This window comes from Callionymus lyra, chromosome 17 (genome assembly GCF_982586985.1).
Source record: "Callionymus lyra chromosome 17, fCalLyr1.hap1.1, whole genome shotgun sequence".
NCBI classification, from domain to species: Eukaryota; Metazoa; Chordata; class Actinopteri; order Syngnathiformes; family Callionymidae; genus Callionymus; species Callionymus lyra.
In genome coordinates, this window is record NC_141834.1 from 15,226,451 (window position 1) to 15,249,159 (window position 22,709).

Below are 22,709 nucleotides of genomic sequence, written 5' to 3' on the forward strand. Positions count from 1 at the left end.
CCAAAACTAGAAGAAGAAATGCTCGGGAGAATTCCTCCGACCCTTAAATGACCTCGTATCCAACAGTTAAAAAAATCAGGCTAACAATAGAATTTAAGTCTTCTCCTGCCTACATGACACTTTTGTGAAAAAAACACTAAATACTGAGAGCTGAAAAATGTCCCACACACACAATTCTGTGCAGGTTCAGCTCTTTTCTAGAACATTCAGATCTTGTTTTAAAAGTGCATCAGTGGTTCTGCACAAACAATGGTCACCTGACTCTTCTGCAGAATAGATGTATTCTTTAAGTAGAAATGAGCGTCGAACAAAAACAATCATCAAGACGACAACGCTCCGAAATCAATGCCCTCGACTCCTCCACTCCAGAACAGGTGAGGTCAGGCAGTAATAAAGGTGAGCAGGAACTCCCAAATGGAGGCAGTTTCCTTAATGATGTGGGTGGGGGAGCGAGAACGCCGGGGTCAGCAGCAGATTCAGCACCTTGGAGAGCGCTGCCGTGTACAATTCCTGCCTCTTTTTTATTTGATAGGGGGCTCTGCTTTACACAAGAAATATGGTTCGGGTCCGTCAGCATAAAGCTTCAAGGGGACGTCTCTTTTCCAGTGTTTAGCGTTTGAATTCTTGTTAACGCTGTTGTTTTATTTAACTCTCTCTCTCTCTCTTTTCTCACTGACCCGGAGGATTCTCGCGGAGGATTGTTGATGGAAGCGTTTAAGAAAGAAAAGGGGATGAGAACGAGAGCAGCGGTTGTTAAGACCGATGTGAAATTGGTCTTAAGTGGAAACTCGAGGAGGCGGTTTGATCGCTCTCTGGATCGAGATCATCGGTGGCATTTCAACGTGGCTCTGAGATATTAAAACAACTTCAGAATTGTAGTTTTACACTCGACCAGAACCTAGACCAGCTGAATGTATGTTGAGTTAAGGAACTGTGTCACCATGTCGTTTAGATATAGTGAAAGATCCACTATTTGGTAACAATTTTCTTGATAAGATTTTGGACAGTGAAGATGTTTTCAAAAATTTGCTATTGACACTTAAGTTTAACGTTTTGACCCATTGCTTGGTGGTTTAGAGCAAGGGTTCTGTTAGGGGTTTCTGTGTTCCGATGAACCGACCCCTCCCCAGCCTCGTACGTGGTGATGGAATGAAGGACAGACACATGGATGAGTTTAAGAAAAATGCTCGTTTAGTGAATTATGCAAAAGTCAGAGACAAACTTACGTGAACACGGGCGCTAGCAAGCAGAGAGATCTATCGCAGACGTCTTCGGATGCCAGAACGCAAAGATCAGACAAAATGGTGGATCTTTATAGTAGAATATTCAGGTTAACGCCTCTAGTCAAATGTGAATGTAGGATTGGTCAGTAACCGTAAACACTTGATTCTAAGATGGCCGTCGCACGTGATCGTAGTGGAAATTTAGCAAAGTTGTTTTCTTCTCAAGAGAGAGTTTGTTCTCGGCAACTTACTGGCCTGTTGTGTCTTTCAGTGTGAATTCTCAAACAGGTGTCCAGAGACTTCCTGGGAGTCTGGGATTGTTTAATCTTTCTGTGTGTGCAAGGCTTTGTGACCTCGGCCTTGTGTTGCAGTCAGTGAATCCAATGCAAGAATAGGATTATTTAATATGAATTAAATATGTAAGATTATCAGTTAATCAAGTGACTATTTGAAATGTGTGTTAAATCTAGATGATTGATTACAGTAAAGTTGTCATTTCCATACAGTTCCCAAGCTTTTTTTGTTCCGCAGACCGGTTAAAATGTCACGTGGGCAAAGTTCAGGTAGAAAAAAGTACATTAACAACGGCTTGACCTGCAAAAAAACTACAATTAAGTGCATGAAAAAAACATATAACCATAAGAGCAAGTGCTCTGGACCGGTTACAACAAGATGTTGTGTTTGCATCGATTTATATTTGCTAGTATTCCAAAGATGGTGTTCTGTACGTGTGCGTCTCCTCTAGCTCTTAGAGAATATGTGCCGATGTGTGAGTTTGTGCTTAATATTGAATTATGTCTCTCTCTCGTGAGGCAGTAATAATAAATCGAACATTTTTTTTTTCTTTCTGTGCGGCCCAGGACCAAATGTGTTATGGACTGATACTGGTCCCCGGACCTGAGATGGGGGGGCCACTGGTCTACAGAATGATACAGGGATTGTGTGGGCTACAGGATGTTCTTCAAAGACCTCTGGAGAACTGGAACTAGGTGGATTCCATTGTTCCTAGAAAGATGGCAAACCAGCAAGGAGTGAGCAAAATGTACTCCTATTTGAATAATATAATAACTGTGTAGCCTTAAGAGGGAGTCTGAAGAAAAGGGGGTTGGACTTTTTCATTCAAAGTGTAGCTTTTTTAAAAGAACAATCAGACCCAGTTAGATCATACCTGATCAATGTGGCACCAATGAAGTTAAAGATCATGAAGAAACTAACATTTGTTTTGTATTTATTCATATCCTTCATTACTCATCTGCCTTTGTTTCAGGACTTTCATCTGTTTTTATCATTTTTCTCACTATTTATTGCATAGCACAAGGGATTTAAGTGAATATAAAAAATAAAGTGGTTTTAGATCAAATAAAATACGTTAAAATTCACATTTTAAGCATGTTTGATGGAGACTACTGGCCCCAAGAAGCATCTTAAGCATCTTAACCTATTTATTTGTACTTTTTCTTAATTCTCCTGGTTTGTCACTGTGTTGTTCAAAAATTTAAAATTTGTATGTATTTTACTGTGTATTATTCTGTTGCTTAAGTGCTTTGTTACCCTTGTCTGCAAAAGCCACTTTACAACTCACATATTTAGCTTGATTTTATACTGTCCATGCCTTTGTTTTTGCTTGGTGTCCCCTCATAACACTGTGTGTTTAAAAAAGGAAATATTGTTGCCAACCACTGAGTTAGATCATTAGTTAGTTAATTAGTTAGTTAGAACATATTTCAGGGATCTCAAGTTTTTGCGAATGTAATGTATTTTAAGAAGCTTCTAAAAACCAACAAAGACAGTCAAGTAGTCTGTCTGTAATCTGTCAACCAATAAACGTCTCCTCCAACAAGTTGTGTATTGGACCAGCAGTCTAAGAGGATCTAAGAGACCTGGAACCTCCCTAGACTGGGGACACCTACAGTTCTCGGTGTCTTCTCAGAACTTCTCACCAGAGAGCCAAAGATTTTCAACCTGTTCAATTCAAGTCTCTCCCACCTTTTTTTCATTTTGGTCACTACTTTTCCAGCCAATGCTAGTCACATATGCACCAATGTTAAGCAAATATTCACGTAAATAAAATTGAAAAAAAATCTAAACATAAAGGGAAAAACTGTACAGCCCTTTGGACTATAAAGCGATAAAGTTAAATTGAAACTCTGGGAGTTCTAATGGAGTGGTGGCCTCCCCTCCCAAGTCTCAGTTGGATGTAAGCCCCCTACATCCACACAAGCTTCTCCGTGACACCAGTGCTGAATATGAGCTGGTAACATGGTGAGTCAGCCCGGCAGCTTTACGTTTAACACATGCCAACGCCAGCCAGGCTGAATAGGAGCGCAGTAGGGGGGTGGGGGGGGGGGGGTCTCGGTCTCAGTCAGTAGCTCTCTTCCTGCTCCAGTCATTTCCTCTTTGGCTTTGTCTCTGCACTTCTTCCATCACCTCCTCATTGTATCCCATTACAACCCCCCCCCCCTCCCTACCACCACCACCGCCGCCTCCCTTCCCTCAATTATTATTTCTGCCCTCCTTTTTTCTTCTCCTTCATGCCTCCATCCCGCTCTCCGTGTAGCATCCCACCGGTCTCGCTGAGGGGCATATGCTGTTGCAGGGAGAGGAGGATGTCAGCTTGGATTTCAACACTGTCACAACAGGAGGACACACACACACACACACACACACACACACACACACACACACACACACACACACACACACACACACACACACACACACACACACACACACACACACACACACACACACACACACACACACACACACACACACACACACACACACTCACCAGAAAGCCAATGACCACTTATAAATATGCTGCCTTCGTCTCTCACTGAAAACATGAATCAAACAGCCACTTGTACAATACCAGAGCGCGCAACAAACACACACTGAAAATAGTCTGGCCAGGATAGAAGCTGGTGCTCGTCTGCAGAGCGGCTGACAGCGGGAAAAAAATGGCCTGTCTGAGGAGGTGTGAGAGGAGAAGACTTGATATTGTGAAATTAGTTAAAGAGGACAGGAGAGAACGTCTGGAGAAGCCAGTGAGAAGACTTGAAAAAGACAAGTGGGTTGAGAGGATTAAATGACAGACAAAAGGGGGGGAAGGAAGGGGAATTGAAACTAGATCACTTGGAGAAAAGAGGAAGAAAAAAGAGAAACACCGAAACGGAACAAAAAAAACCATGACAATTTTTCCATCCGCCAACCATTGTTGCTCCTTCCCTTCTTTCTTCATCGTCCTTTCATTTAGCCGCCCCCCCCCCCCCCCTCTGGATATGATGACAATGACCTTAACTGCACACAACATTGTCACACTGGACTGACCGTAATCCCTTTAGTGGCATCCTTCGTGTGTAGCATCGCTGCTTGTACACGTGTGACATTGCCCTTCTTTGTCGCAACAATAAAGCCACTAAAACAAACCAGCCGTGAAGATACAACAAATAAAAAACCTTTTTTCTCAAGTCAAAATATAGATCCACAAAATCATTCCACACAAATCCTCTAGACTTAGACTGCACTTTATTGATCCCTTTGAGATAACACTCTCAGGGAAATTTCTCTACACCCCTCCCCCCCAGAATCCACAAGTTAATGTGAAATAAAGTCAACCTGAAATCACTTAAATCTCCGACAGAATCTTTCCTCCCTCCTCCTCCTCCTTCCAATAACACATTTTCAGAAACTCCTCACTGATCCCATTTCACTGAGTATTAATCCCCCACATCAGGGATTTTCCAAGGATTTTGAAAACGTCCGTCTGAAAAACCCAATCTCATTAAAGCAGAACTTTTGTGGAAACGATGTCCTCTGCGAGAGTCGGCGACGGCGCCCGGACTTTGTTAAAGGCCTACTTGGTGGCTTCGTGCGACACCTTCGCCGGAGACGAGGAGCGTCTGCCTCGCCGCGAGGGGAGTTTTGTTGCCGTATGTAGATCAATAGACGCCGAGGGGGGGCTTGTTGTTTCAGCCGTTAATCTTCTCCTCAAACTAATAACCTTCATCCTGACCTAAATAATCTACATTGGGTTGATGATTAAACACCACATGCTGGAGGGAAAAAACACCTACAGACTAATGTGTAAGTGAAATATGTAAGCATACACTTTATTGTCGTTTTAAAACTATTAACATAAGGCTTGTGGACCGGGTTCAACCCAACACATAAGTTAAGGTGGCCTATGAGAGGTTCAAATGTGTCAAGGTCAGTTAGATTACGACATTTAAGATTATTTTGGATTTACATGACTTGTATTTATAGAAACACAAACTGGACAATCGTCATCGGCTCAGCATCGCACTAGTGAAGCATCTTACGACACATTCAAGAAGTAGTTTTAGCGCAAGATTGGCTTTTACGGGGAAAACATCTACAACTACTAAATAATAATAGTCTTGCCTACGTTGCGAAATAACTACTTTTTTAATTAAAGGTTAACTTAAGTGAAAACTCAACTCTCCTAACTCGCTCACATGTTTCAAAAGTATTTCTCTCCAAGACGCAGTAAGTCCCTCATCATGACTATGTTTTGAACTTTTTACTTTATAAAGTTCTTCTGAAATCTGGGCGAACGAGAGGTTACGAGAGCGGAGTCCATTATGACGTAATAATGACTTCAGCTGTAATCACACCCTGCTTTGTTTATACAACGGGTCCTTTGGAGGTGGGGACTTCCGGGATTGGTGACGGGCGGTGATAAACCTCCATGTTTAACCGATAACAGCATAGTGGCCGTGGTTATGGTAAACAAGATTTCATCTCCAGATAAACAAAGTGTTTACAGTGGGCGGGGCCTAAGATCATTTTCTAGTGTAAATATTTCAATTAAAATACACATTATTTAACAAAAAAATCTAAATCCACACATTAGTTGAACTTTAATATGAAATAATATTAAATGCAATTTTTTTGGGGGGTCATTTGCCCTGACCCTACAATAAAATTCCTGAGTTCCGGATTGTACCTGAACACACCACCGTTGACCACCTGTGGCTGTTTGCATTGTTACAAAGTAGCTTGTAGCTAGCTAGGGTTAAGACAGGAAAAAGACCAAAGGAGCAGACCAACAGTCCTGTCGTGATACAATCTGCTGCTAAAAAAGCTAAGCTAAGACACACCAAGTATGGATTAACAGCTGGTCAGAAGAAAAAAAAAGGCCACGATTGCCATAAGCTCATGGTGTTTTTGGAGTCTTGGTATGGTGACCATTGGGAACCCTTGAACCAATATATGCTTGTAACGGATAATAATCGTCAATAATTGATGCTAAAATGTGTTAACCAATCGTAAAATACCACAGTTCGGTTGATTCATAACAAGCTCATGATGCTATGTCATATATGGATAATATTTTTCATTTCGCAATTCTATACTGTCATACTTGTAGATGAAAATTCGAATTATCGTGTCTAAAAAGTGAGGAAATATGTCTCTAAACCTCAATGTTCCGGCACCTCAAACATTTTTCGATACAAAATGCTTGTCCAAGAGTTTACATATGTACTTTAATCCATTAAACTCGGTATGTTTCTGTGGACAGAAAGAACATACAAACCCGACACCAACCACAACTCAACATTTATGTTATTCCATTTTCCAATGGCTTCCTGGACTTCATACAGCGCCAGCTTACATTTCCAATACGGCAAGTGTCAAAGGCAACAAGGTTGGATGATTTTTCCTGCAAATTATTCTCAATGATTAATGGTCTTATTACTGTAACCACCGTTCTCTCCTCCTACTCAAACACACACAAGAGAGACACAAGTGTGTGATTAGAGGCGTGGAGGTAAAGGGGTGGTGGTGCTGGTGTTGGGGTGTGTAGCGCTGCACATGCTAGAACCCAACAACGATTGGTTGTGGCTGGAAACAGATTATTGCAGTGTAGTGGGAATCCTTTTGTTGCTGAACTCATTATTGTTTTTTTGCATTTCATGTTGTATAATTAACATCTCGGAATTTAATAATACATGTTTGGGTTTTATATGAGCCTAGCGAAGTATTTGCCTTCAGGCTCTACTATCTGACGCTGAGCTTGACCCCCATTTTGATACGACAGAAGGTCAAAATAAGTGGTGGATTTCTAACTTATACAGATGATAAAACTGTATACGGATCAAAATCCAGGAAAATACTATTTAGGTTCACCTTTTGTTTCCCCCCTTTCTTTCTGTTGAAAAGTCTCTGGAAATAGCTTCACAGGAGGTCAAGTGAGAAGGTCAAGGACCAAGGTTCATTAATTCAACCCCCCCCACACACACACAAGAAGGGAACACCAAAAAAAAAAAGAAACGACCTTATTACCAAGAAAGAAGTAATCATTTTAAAGCCATCCGTGAAAGACTCACGCCTGCTTCAGTACAGCCATGACAGGAAATAATTACATTAAAACCTTAAATTGTTTAGGGAGTCGCTGTCCAGAACCACCCACTATGAGAACTGGATATTTAAAAAATCAAAAGCCTTTAAAACTACTTAACATGAGAGAGAGTATTAGGTTTTGTAGATCTTTTAAGGCTCCGATGTTCAGAGGGAAACTCTAAGAAGAAGCAGAATTTGTAAGTCGCTTTTCAAGGCACTGAACTGCTGAGCACAAGTGGATGCGAAAAAGTCGGTCGACATCTAGATGTTACTTCCCTCGACTATCTAAGGAATTTAATTCCAAGAATTACTTTAATATAATTTTTGAAAATGCAATCTGACATATATTAATGAGAGAGATCCCTTGAATCCATGAAAAGTGATACACAAATTAGAATTGATGGTAACAAATCCCATAATGCACTGCAAAAGTAATCAGAAGTAAAAGTTATAAATTATTGACAGTCCTCTCTGGCTTTGGCTGCTGATGTGATCGAGATAGACGCCTGTTGTTGACGGTCATTAGATAAGTTAAAACATAACTAAGTAGAATTTTTTTGGGGAAACTATCACCTCTGCCAAAGAGGTCGTGGGTCATCTGCGTTTATCTATTAGCAAAAATAACTCAAAACTGAAGAAAAGTTGTTGTGAAAATATTCAAACAATGTTTATAACGGGGAAACAAGTAGGGTTTTGTGAAAAAAACACAAAAAAAAAGAATTCACAGATAGATTTAAATATTGATAAAGTATCATGAAAAAATTGAAACATTTTATTTTAGTTTAAATTAAATATTTTATTGTTAGCATAGTTATTTTATATATTAATATGTTTTATACATACGGGAAAACCAGTAGGGGTTCGTGAAAAAAACAAAAGAAAAGTTTTTTTCATGATACTGTATCAATATTTAAAATAACTGAAACTTTTTATTTTATTTTTAATTAAATATTTTATTCGTACAATAGTTATTTTATGTATTCATATTTTTTATGACTATGTATTTTATATGTACATATGCAGCTACAAGAACCAAGAACATTAAAAACCTGTAAGATCCCACGGATGACTGAGGACAAGAGGATACAGTATTTGTATACACATATTTTGGCTTTCAGTTCTATGAAGAGAGTGGAACAATCACAAGATGTCACAAAACATCAGTGTCCCCTAAAATGTTTTAACTGTATCGAAACATATTGCTTCGAATTGTACTATGAGCTGAATAAATTGTATCGAATCGATATTGCAAGATTAGTGTATCGCGACAGCCCTAATATGGAGGTGAAATTAATCACTATTTGGATCCATACATCTTTTGAGGGATTTTCTTACACTTAATGTAGAGAGAGAGCCGCAATTCCGTCTTTGGTCCTATTGTGTGTGTCGTGCGAGCGAGTCTGAAATTCTACCATCTGTTCCCACTAAGTTCAATGCAATCAAAGATATTTAAAATGCTAAAAAAGGTGTCTAATTGTTTGAGATAAAATATCTATTGCACTATTGTCTTTTTAATTCCTCATTTCTGTATTTCAGATTATAAAAAAAAAATCCATATATACATGCATTTCTTAATTTAGATTTTTAACAAGACTTGACTTTGACTGCACACAGTGGGATGAATGGATCACAGAGTAGCTTCACCTGGTTGTGATCCCAAAAGCTTTTGGTTCATTCGGGGTAAAACAACATCTGTTCCTTCCGTTTGTTTGACGTGATGTGGCATTTGCATGGTTTGCTGAGCACGAGCTTCCTTATAATTGCTTTGCTTTTTTCCTCCAAGCAAATGCAATGACCCCTGTTGCTGGTGATTAACTATAAATAAGTGAGGGACGCCGTCATCGCCCGGTTGTTGATCCTCGTTTGTACAAATAAATTAAATATTACGCTATGGCTGACTCTGCGCCGTAAAGTGGGGGAAATTGAGTCGAGCACTTGAGTTAATTACTTCTTGGAGAAAAAAAAAAAATAGTGTCTCGCGTAAATACAAGTCGTTCAACACGGAGCTAAAAATATCACGTTCGTAACATGATTACCGACGTTGTGTTGGAATGTGAACATTGTGTTTTATTAGCGCGCGGCGTTGTTGTCGCCCGTTAAACCGGCGAGAGCGTAAATAATAAAGCCGACAGTGAGGCTACGAGCTGACACTGAAGACTCTTGCAGGAGCGAACAGATGCTCAGAGGACGAGCATCAGCAGAGTTGGGGCGCACAAAGACTTGGGGGGGGGGGGGGGAGAAAAAAAAAGATTGAAAATAAAAATTAGCCTCAGCAATTACAATTAAGCAACTAGTTTCTCTGCAGTGCAGGATAAAGTTAAATAACTCTCTTCCCCGCGCGTCGATACATTAATAATAAATACGTCTCCTCATGATGTATATATTTATATTATTTATGAAGGATTCCTCGCAAGCCTGGACTCCACGAGAATCTGCTCTCGTGAGTTTTCCTCGCGGTCGATAAGTGTGTGTGACTCAGACAGGCCTCAAGCTGTTGCATTAAAAAACAAGCTTCAGCTAAAGAGGAGAAGGAAAGGTGGACACGAAAAGTGTTGCGTCTACGCTTTACGGCACGATGGGAGGGATTTTGTTCAAGAGTGAGGGGACAAAATTATAGGGGGACAAGGATTGAACAAGTAGTTTCAAATAGACTAACAGTGCTTAAAAAAAGGAAAACAATTAAGAGAATGAATAAATAAATATAATAAACAAATGTCAATGTTATGTTTTGATTTCAAATGTTTAATTTTGCTGCCATTTAAACTAATTTTACGACTTTTTCTGATTTCCAGTCAGTACCATTTTTGGGGTTAAAGTGTAAGTTCTCTTCAATCTGGTTATGAATATTTATGTCTGAACCATAGACTGCATTATGTATATATGGACCATAGCATCTGTGAAATCTTGCTTAGCTTAAGTTTTAAAGTCAATTCGCAGTCGCGGCCATCTTGCAAAAGCAATCTTCCTGGATTGATAAGAATGGAGTCTAGGCGGAATGAGTCATGATTGGACGATGAAAGCACAGCCTTTTTATGCAAATAACGGAAAACTGATCAATGGATATACAATCAAAAGGAGTATTATTTTAAAGAAGAAAAAAATCACGCCTTGTATGCTTGTTTGCTGAAAGTAGTGTTGATTCGCAAGCAGTTGCGACGGATAGCTTTTTCTGATGCCACCCTCAGGTGGACACTTAATGAACTGCAGCTTGTTGCACTTCACCAGTTTGCTTCACCTAAAAAACAAAAAAACATGTTGCCTAGTAGAGCCGCCGTATTATATTAGATCATGCGTGTCAAAATCAAAAGTATGTTTTAACATTCTTGTAGATGACAAACTGTCTCTGACCAGGAGTATGAAATTCATGTTCAAATTCAGTTTTACTGTAATTGGAAGTCTCTGTATATTTGCTGACATCCATAATCTCTGATCTCTGGCTTAATCACTGGCATCTTTTAAGATAACAGCCAGGCTAGGAATCTGATGCTTTTACTTAAAAAAAAAATAGAAATAAGATCGGATTCAAAGTCACACATTTTACTTGTATACAAGAGAAAAAAGAACAGAGTTTACATGTCTGTCCAAATTCTTTCTGAAGCACAGAGCTGTTAGTTCGCTGTTGTATCTTTCACACGCCGTCATTGATCTCACTCCAAAGGTTTCCACCAAACAAACCCTGGATGAGTTATTATCCCAAAGGTCAGGGTCAGCGTTGACTCCTTCAGAGACCCGGCATGAAGACATCTCATACTCCCACAATTATTTTTTTACACAAGCAGTGATGAAAACACCAGCAGTGATAGAAATATAATAATATTATATCTGGTTTAGTAAATGTGATAAACTTCATCTCAGGACTTCTTCATCAGTCACCTTATCAACCTGAACATTCATCTACTGTGAGAAAACCATCCAACGGGCCTTTAAAAATCACTTGGTGGGCCAGATTTGGCCCCTGGGCCATGAGTTTGACACACACTGGGATACCAGTGACAATTATACCGTATTTTCCGGACTATAAGTCGCAGTTTTTTTTTTCATAGTTTGGCTTGGGGTGCGACTTATACTCCAGAGCGACTTATGTGTGAAATTATTAACACAATATTATCGGTTTGTCATTTCACGTTATTTTCACACTAAACCACAAGAGGGCGCTCTAGGCCTGTGTTGATAATTTCGACGTAGAAGAGGAAGCGCCGCATCTTCTACCTCCGGAGTTAGCGGAGTTGTTTAAGTGACACCGAAGATTTCATGTGATTTGAGTTATTTAGAGTTACACGGATGGTTTGGTAAACTTCTTAGCATGTTATTTATGCTATAGTTATCTGAATAACTCTTAATATGTTATGTTAACAAACCAGGTTCTCAGTTGTGTGTTGTGTTGTTGATGTAACGTAACATACCGTACAATTACTCAGCCTGTTGTTGCCTCTATTTTTATTTTAAATTGTCTTTCAAGATGACTTGGTGTTGGATTTTATCAAATAAGTTTCCCCCCAAAATGCGACTTATATATGTTTTTTACTTCTTTATTATGCATCTAATGGCAGGTGCGACTTGTACTCCGGAGCGATTTATAGTCCGGAAAATACGGTAAACAGATTACACAGAATTTCTACGTTATTAAACATTTAAAAAAAAAAAAGAAGTTGTCATATCAAGATGGCAAGAAAATAAAACAATTCAAGGTTTATATTCGATACATCCGTGAACCCAAATTAAAACTGAAACAAACTGGGGAAAGACGACATATCGTCTCCGTTATCGACATTATCGGAATCTTGTAAATCCACATAATCTCGCTAAAGCATTTTTTCCTCACGTGCCATCATTCACTGCAAGATCATTAACTGCTACATTTTTTCACGTACTTTAATTTAAATGTTTCATTTATTGAACAGTAAAGTCATCACGTCCTCTGCCGCTAAAGGAGAAATGAAATCCTGGAAAAACCCAGGCGATGACTGAGGACGAGAGGATACAGTCGACTTCAGCAGCTTGTAAAGCTGATGTTCGGAAATATTTTGATTTCAAAACAAATGAAAGCGGTGACGACTTCAGCAAGAGTCATGTGGTCTGCAACGTCAGAGTCAAGTACTCGACAATACTACACATATATCCTTGTTACTACAGTATCACAATATATCGTATTGTTGACCGTGTATCGTGATACGTATCGTAACGACAGGTCTTGCCAATACACACCACTAATTTATATTTATTTTTGCACTTTTCATCGCTTGCACTTTGTTCTTTCTCTTTGCACTTTATTGTCACATCAAGATGGCAAGCAAATAAAAAAATCCAAGGTTTATATTCGATACATTTGTGAACCCAAATTAAAACTAAAACAAACTGGGGAAAGACGACATATCGTCTCCGTTATCGACATTATCGGAATCTTGTAAATCCACATAATCTCGCTAAAGCATTTTTTCCTCACGTGCCATCATTCACTGCAAGATCATTAACTGCTATATTTTTCTACGTACTTTAAATTAAATGTTTAATTTATGGAACAGTAAAGTCATCACGTCCTCTGCCGCTAAAGGAGAAATGAAATCCTGGAAAAACCCAGGCGATGACTGAGGACGAGAGGATACAGTCGACTTAAGCAGCTTGTAAAGCTGATGCTCGGAAATATTTTGGTTTCAAAACAAATGAAAGCAGTGACGACTTCAGCAAGAGTCATGTGGTCTGTAACACCAGAGTCAAGTACTCGACAATACTACACATATATCCTTGTTACTACAGTATCACAATATATCGTATTGTTGACCGTGTATCGTGATACGTATCGTAACGACAGGTCTTGCCAATACACACCACTAATTTATATTTATTTTTGCACTTTTCATCGCTTGCACTTTGTTCTTTCTCTTTGCACTTTATTGTCACATCAAGATGGCAAGCAAATAAAAAAATCCAAGGTTTATATTCGATACATTTGTGAACCCAAATTAAAACTAAAACAAACTGGGGAAAGACGACATATCGTCTCCGTTATCGACATTATCGGAATCTTGTAAATCCACATAATCTCGCTAAAGCATTTTTTCCTCACGTGCCATCATTCACTGCAAGATCATTAACTGCTATATTTTTCTACGTACTTTAAATTAAATGTTTAATTTATGGAACAGTAAAGTCATCACGTCCTCTGCCGCTAAAGGAGAAATGAAATCCTGGAAAAACCCAGGCGATGACTGAGGACGAGAGGATACAGTCGACTTAAGCAGCTTGTAAAGCTGATGCTCGGAAATATTTTGGTTTCAAAACAAATGAAAGCAGTGACGACTTCAGCAAGAGTCATGTGGTCTGTAACACCAGAGTCAAGTACTCGACAATACTACACATATATCCTTGTTACTACAGTATCACAATATATCGTATTGTTGACCGTGTATCGTGATACGTATCGTAACGACAGGTCTTGCCAATACACACCACTCATTTATATTTCTTTTTGCACTTTTCATCGCTTGCACTTTGTTCTTTCTCTTTGCACTTTGTTGTCACATCAAGATGGCAAGCAAATAAAAAAATCCAAGGTTTATATTCGATACATTTGTGAACCCAAATTAAAACTAAAACAAACTGGGGAAAGACGACATATCGTCTCCGTCATCGACATTATCGGAATCTTGTAAATCCACATAATCTCGCTAAAGCATTTTTTTCCTCACGTGCCATCATTCACTGCAAGATCATTAACTGCTATATTTCTTTCACATACTTTAATTTAAATATTTAATTTATTGAACAGTAAAGTCATCACGTCCTCTGCCGCTAAAGGAGAAATGAAATCCTGGAAAAACCCAGGCGATGACTGAGGACGAGAGGATACAGTCGACTTCAGCAGCTTGTAAAGGTGATGTTCGGAAATATTTTGGTTTCAAAACAAATGAAAGCGGTGACGACTTCAGCAAGAGTCATGTGGCCTGTAACTCCAGAGTCAAGTACTTGACAATACTACACATATATCCTTGTTACTACAGTATCACAATATATCGTATTGTTGACCGTGTATCGTGATACGTATCGTAACGACAGGTCTTGCCAATACACACCACTAATTTATATTTCTTTTTGCACTTTTCATCGCTTGCTCTTTGTTCTTTCTCTTTGCACTTTGTTGTCACATCAAGATGGCAAGCAAATAAAAAAATTCAAGGTTTATATTCGATACATTTGTGAACCCAAATTAAAACTAAAACAAACTGGGGAAAGACGACATATCGTCTCCGTCATCGACATTATCGGAATCTTGTAAATCCACATAATCCTGCTAAAGCATTTTTTTCCTCACGTCCCATCATTCACTGCAAGATCATTAACTGCTATATTTTTTTAACGTACTTTAAATTAAATGTTTAATTTATGGAACAGTCAAGTCATTTCTGAGTCTTGATAATTGTTTTATTCGATGAAACACTTCCCACCGAGTTATATAAGCAGCGATTGCGGCGATTAGATCCACCAGGATAACCATAAATAAAAGGTAGAAAGAGAGGACGAGAGACGGAAGTGGAGATGAAAAGCAGCAGGGTTCCAGACAATAAAGCTAAAGGTGTGACGCAAGAACGAGTCCCTAATTAGATTTCTTTAAACTTTGTCTCCGACTGTGACCTTAATAAACAGATGATACGTGCGCACGCACTAATTCAGAGGGAGCGTGCACGCGCACACGCACGGTGATGAAAGTGTTACCTCAGCATTTTCCGGCTAAATGTACTCATTAGCCTAGTTGCACATGGCTGCCTGGGAAAACAACAAAGTCAGCTGCACAAAAGCAGCGAGCATTCATCTCGGGCTGCTGTCAGGGAGGAAGACCAGGGGGTTGAGCGGGGGGTTGAGCGGGGGGTCTCGCACTCGCACACTCGTGGTGGTGGTGTGGAAGCAGAGACTGGCTCGGATTATAGGCCGGTGGAGGCTTTTCTCTCTCGGCCTGGTCATTTTTAGCACTTCGTCCAATCACAAGCTGGTTTGAGGCCTCTTGAAAAAAAATGGACGTTCTGATTGACTGAGAGACACATTCATATAGTTAAGATATGGAAGTATATTGTATTAAAGTATAACTACTAATGGTGTTGCAATATATCTATATTTTCTGATACTCTTTTCTACGAAACTGTATCGATATTGTTTTTTTTTCATTTATTTTTTTATTCATGGCTTGCAAATCATATTTTAAGTGTTATTAATGGTAATTATTATAATGTGTTATTAACGGTTAATATTTCAATAATGTGTATGTTAAATAAAACTTTTTTATTTTATTTTTACAATTAACAACGTTTGTTCATTTTTATGTTGCAAATTCAACTTCCGGCCACTAGATGGAAGTCATCACGTCCTCTGCAGCTAAAGCAGAAATGAAATCCTGGAAAAACCCAGGCGATGACTGAGGACGAGAGGATACAGTCGAATCCAGTAGCTTTTAAAGCTGATGTTTGGAAATATTTTGGTTTCAAAACAAATGAAAGTTGTTACGACTTAATCAAGAGTCATGTGGTCTGTAAATTCTGAAACACCAGAGTCAAGTACTCGACAATACTACACATTTATCCTTGTTACTACAGTATCTCAATATATCGTATCGTTGACCCTGTATCGTGATACGTACACAACGACAGGACTTGCCAATACACACCACTCATTTTTATTTATTTATATTTGCACTTTTTCATTCCTTGAACTTTGTTCTTTTTATTTGCACTTTGTTCCTGTTTTTATGAAACGACCGTCTGCTGTGAACTGGAAAACCCAATCTTCCGAAAGAGATCTCCAGAGGGATTAGTAAAGTCAGAACATCCTCTCTACCAAATGTAAATAATAAACCATGAATCCACAGATTAAATCTTTATTAAATGATACAAAGATTACTCACTTAAACACATACACATTTATGTATCAGGTCCAATAACCACGTTTAAACTGGTCATTTATGAAAAACTGTTGTTGGACAATGGAAACTTTACCTCAGGATGAACACAACGCTACAATAGCCTGAGACTGTTTTTTGTCTCTTTCTACTCATCTACTGTCTGGATAATGAATATTATTAAATTTAATGTATTTTATTTGTATTCAATATTCATGATTTATATGCCATTCTATGGTAATATCTCTTGTTTTAGTGATTTGTATTTTATTGATGAATTCATCTTTATTTCATCGTTTTATTCTGTACTGTCGGGTTTACCTCACTGGAAATACAAGTTTCTGATTCTAATCATTTATCAGGTTTTGTTGCTGCGATTAACAGCTGGAAACACAACAAAAACAAAGTCAAACAAACAGATAGCTTAACTTTGCATGAGTGAAAGTCCCAGAGCTACAACCCACTTGTGTATTCCAGCTCTCAGTCTGCATTATTTTTGTCGTCTGTGGACGAATCTGCAGGGATTTCTCCCCCTAAAAAAAAGGATAAAAAAAAACATTTCCTCTAGAGGTTTGTCCTGCAGAAATATATAGAAAACTTTATTGTGGGTAAAAACCTTATTGATTATTTTATTTTTTTTAAAGAATAAAATCAACAACACAGGGAAACATGTCTTACAAATGTTAATAAAGACCACCTCTATAGTCTCCTCACATGTTCTTGTTAGGAATCTCTCTGTTATGATCAAAAGGGTGAAAATTACATCATTTATTTACATCAAAGGCAGCAACTATAACAACACATCATTTATGATTCTCATTTGTTTTACGAGCCGAGAGGATGAAAAAAGATCAAGAGTAAATTGATTACAAATGATGGTTAAGACCTTGTGCATGAACGCGGCCCAACGGCAAGAAACGATTCTCACCAGAACTTAACTTTATTTTTTTGTCCAATTGACTCGCATGTTTTTCAATGTGAATCATCTAAATGATATTTCTTTGGTATAATAAAAAATAATAAAAGTGTCTGATTCCGATTTTATTCTTGTGGTAAAACGCAAGAAAATGTATTTAAATCAATTTAAAAACAGAGAAAAAGTTGCTTAATATTTAAAAAAAAACAAAAAATGACACCAGCATCATCTAAAAATGTGCTTAGACAAATGTTAGGAAGGATTAATAATGGAACGAGGCTCTAGAATTCAAATTTAACTGCAGCTACAGATGGTTATCAGCAAAAAATGTATATATGACTTTAGACTTTCTTTTATTGTCATTGCACAGAAAACACAGCAGTGAAACTAGCAACGGAATTTCGTTGCTTGGCAACCGTTAAAAAACAGCAGAGTGACTGTATATATAAAAGTATAAATATAAATATTAATAATATATATATATATAAATATATAACATTTTGTATTTTAATGATAATGAAAGTGTGTGAATTATCATTTGAATTTGTGATGATTTTCAATAGATAATCGCTGCAGTTGTTAAGTTTTGATACACACGCTATTAAAGCCGAACTGCGTGAAGTTTAATTTTTGTTTCTGGCTCCTCCCACTGGCGAAATGCTGTAACTGAATGCTTGGAAAAGCACAACACCCTTGCTAAATACCCCCAAAAAATGGCTTTTGTCGGTTGGTTTAATGCTTCCTGGAAGCTGCAACTACTGCACTATTGATGGAAATGAACGCAACCACCGTCTCCAACACAGCGCTAAACCACTTTCGTTGCGACACTGTGACCCCGGTCGGTCGACTCGGGCGAAGTTAGGAAGCGAAAAGCGTTGTTAAAATAACAATTCAAGATGTTTAAAAATGTACTTTCACTCCGGGAGAAGTCGTTCCAGGAGACTATATTCACGGTGACCCAGTGCTGGTCTGGTAATTAGGAGCCGGGTTTATTCATATTCATCGTTCCATAATGTGCTGTATATTTAATCTACGAGCCGAGCTGGAAACATAAACAAGCTCCCAGTGAAATGTTTTAATTGGTCTGTTCCATTTCCATTTCAATAAGACGTCCCCTCCCTCTCGCCCGCCGCCTCCCCCCCCCCGCCTCCCTCGCCGATGCCCGTCTGATACCCGACACACTGGCAGCCTCTTCTTCCTGCCCATGGATCGGTTGACGCCGTCATCGCGACTCTGGCGCGACCGGAGTGGATGCATCGGAAAGCTACACAGGAAGTTGGAAGAGATGACAGGACGAAAAGAGAGGCATAAAAGAAGAGTGCGGATGCCACGAATGTTGTGAAAGGAGATCTGGAGACTTCTTAACTGATCACAGATCAGATAGTACTGCAAACCGATGAAGAAAAAGACTCATTTTTTCAGGCATGGAGGTCACATGGTCTACGTAGAAGAGGTGCAACATGGGAAACTGTTGCTTATGTTACCAACGTGTGATCATCGTCAGATGTTTATTCATCTCAACACTTGATGAGCTTCATGGAGAAAATTATTCTGAGTAAAACATAGTTAAAATAACCTAAAATAACCTAAAATAACCTAAAATAAAAAGTTTAATTGATGCTTGTTTGCCTGTATTTTCACTGCTTTTTTTCAGGTCAGAGTAACACAATAAAGACAACAATTTTGACTATGTTACCATAGTAAAAAATACCAGAAAAAAAGAAAACTATATCTTACTATAATCTTCAGTGGCCCAGGAAGAACCAAAAATATTGAAAAACTTCAAAATTAAATTGTGTTTCAGAGTTTGTAGATTTTTTTCCAGAGTTTGTAATTGTTTTTACCAGAGTTTGTAATTTGTTTTCCAGAGTTTGTAACATAGATTGTAGTATCATTTCAGAGTTAAAAGATTTTGTTTCAGAGTTTGTAATTTTGTTCTAGGAAATTGTAATTTTGTATCAAGAGTTTCTGAACCACCATTAGATTCTAACATCAATTTACGCCTTAATAAATACATAAATATTAGTATCCTATGATTGTAAGAAGTCTAGACAATATACTATTTGTCTTCCTTCAATCAGATTAAATAAAACAAATATTATGTAATATTGTGACTATTCTTGGTATATAGATGTTTTCTTTTGAAGAAAATAAGCCTTTTCAGACTGTTGTAGTAAAAATATGGGAGTAGTCAGTACATAATTGTTTCAGACTTTTAGGCCTTTGCAGAAAAATAAGAAAATCAGACTTAATCCAGACACAGATCAGTTCATGGCAGTGATTTTGAGTCCAAGAATAGTTCTGTAGGACCCACGTAGCGGCCCCTGAGAGAACCGGGATTTTTCAAGTGCCTTCAAAGATCGAGATTTCAAAATAAAATGTTTTATAAATGCAATAATACACAACTCAATCACAACATGAGTTCACATTTATACCATCATGGATTAAATTAGACTTGTTGATGTTTTCCTCTGTCGTTCCTGGTTAAAGCCTCAATAAGCGAGATTTGAAACATTGTTTCTGGCGCCCCCAAGTGACGAGACATTGTATTTCATGTGTAAATTCTTATTGTAATTGAAATATTGTTGATTGCATTGAGCTCAGTAGAGAAATAGGTGGCGTTTTAGTCCTCGCTTGGACAACACAAGTGTGCAAGAATAGTGGCACTGCAGCTCCAACTGCACCACAGAGAGTGAGGAATCCTCAATTGATCCGTGGATCCAGACGGTCATTTGAATCACCGTCAAAATCAAGTCATCAGTTCTTTTTCCCATTATCAACATATCCTGGAGATTTCATTGTTATCAAATCATCCGTTTTTGAGTTATTTGAGGGAAAGATAAACTCAAACTTTCATCAAAGTTGTTTGAGGCCAGAGATTAATATCCGGAGGGTACACAGCTTTAAATGATGCCCATAAAATAGAGGAAACGGAGAATAATAATCAGCAAAAATGATCTTTCCATAGTGAGATCATTTCTCTCCGATACTTCAAACCAACAGTGGGAAGTCGTTGCCAGGATATATAGCAACATTTAACATGTCGTTTAATTTAAAGTCGCCGGCTTTTACGGCGCTCAAAAGAACATAAAGAAGTTTCGGCGTATAAGAAAAAGCAACATAAAGGGACATCGGCGTCATAAAGGCTGCGATAAAACAAGTTTGGCTTTACAGTGTTCGCTGCAGGAATCCTGGAATCGCTGGCTCCTCTTTTCAGTCGAGTCAGGAAGTGTCGTTCTTCAACAATTAAATTCTTAAAAAGCCCTCGCCAGAACTGCTTCTCTCCCAGTGTGAGCGCTCATATTTAGATGCAGATGAAGAGGAAGGAGGGAGGGAGGCAGGAAAAAAAGGGGGACAGGGATGAGAGGGGAGTGACAAATGGAGGATAAAAAGAGACTTGTAAAGGGAAGAAAGCCCCCGAAAAAAAGAAATGCCACAACGCCCGTCTTCTCGTGTCTTTTCAAGTGTGTAACCTGTTTCATATACTTCTTTTCTCCACCCTCCAGGCAAGCTCTTCTATCTCTCCATCTAACAACCCCGGTTCATTCATTCTCCTTTCCCCCCGTTCGTCTTTGTGCGCCCTGTCATCCCGCGCCCTGCCCCGGGCTCAGACATATGGCGTTCCTTCTCGCTGCCATTGTCGTCCATTAACATAGTTGTCAGTGGGAATTACAGGCACGCGGCGCAGCATTCCTGCTTGTGATGTCAGACACAACAAGCCGGCGAGGGATGGGAAGGAGTTCATCAAAGAGTCAGAGACGCAGATTCCACGAACGAGGCCTCGTTTCCCGAGGAATATTTGAATATTTTCCTTTTTTTTTTGATCACTTGCTGACAAGGTTTACAGAGAACGAACTGAGACAACGAACTGTAGTGTCACAAATATACCTGTGACGACCACAAATGTTCCATTTTTCCTGCTGAATTGTGACTCAATTGTTTAGAATATTTATTTATTTTATACAGACCTTCAATGTACGTCACATTTTAATACCATTTTATTTTCTTCAACCACAAAAATGCATTTTTAATTATGTAATAATTATTCCGAAAAATGATACATTTTCAAAGTCAAGTATAAGATTTTCAGAAAAAAAGTAATTCATTATTTAAAAGGATTTCAATTGTCATACTTTCCTCTGTTGTTATCATATTTTTGTGCTTTTAGGTTGAAAGAAAAAAAAATGCTTGTTTTGTTGCAATCGTGTTCATTTTTCTAGTTGTAAAAATGTTTAACTCTTATGGTGGAAATATTTATTTCATAAATGTACACTATCAATGTACGTCACATTTAATACTGTTTTTATTTTTCCATTAATTAATAGATAAATAGTGTTTTAATGGCTTAGGAGGATGTAATGACTGCTGCCATCTAGTGGCCAGGAGAGCACTTTTAACACAAACATAAACAAACGCTGTGAATACTTTCATGTTAATTGTAAATGTATTTTTTATTTTATATTTATTTATTTTATTAGTTATATATATAAATAACTATGGTAAAAAAAAAAAAATATGATTTGAAAGCCCCCCCAAAAAAATAGTATTTTTCCACAAAAAAATGGACAGGGCTGTCTTTTCAAACGCTCCTAATACTATATACAATCAAATAAATACATACAAAAAAAAACAATAAATGTTGTGTTGACTGACAGCTAAAGCAAAACTCCAGCACAGGGACTCGAACTTGCGCCACTTGACTGTACTAAGCTATCTTGGAGCTCAAAGACTAGGAGCAGTAACCATAATAATAATATTTTGTCAACACAGTCATGAGAAAACATTTATTTTACCGATTCAATCCTTTTTGCTGCAGCATTGAGAAGCCATACAAGTGACTTACTTTTAAAAAATCCACTTGGAACTACAAAATAAAATAACTTTTCATTTTGACCTGTGTTTACAAAACAACTTCCCACATTTTCTTTTAGAAAACCATCACAGCAAAAGTACTTATTAATGGTAGAACGGGAATCTGACATCCATTAACATGTCCTGCCTTTCAAAGCATTCTCCAAGACTTCAAGTCTCGAGGCGACTCCGAGTGACGTCCCTGAATAAGTGTAGTTGAGCGAACGCACAATCCCAGATGGCATTTGGACTTGTGAGAATGTTTTTTTTTTAATATTTGTTCAGAGTGATGTAATATTCAGGGACAGGATTGAAAGCTTCTGTTTGGAGCCCAGTTATTTATAATCTTTGGTTTACTTTCAAATACTAATACTGGGCGCACATGATTGTCATCACTTTTTTTTGGTGCCTGTGTTGATAAATCCTACTTTTATTTAATATATTTAACTTCCCATCTTTACTTTCTAAT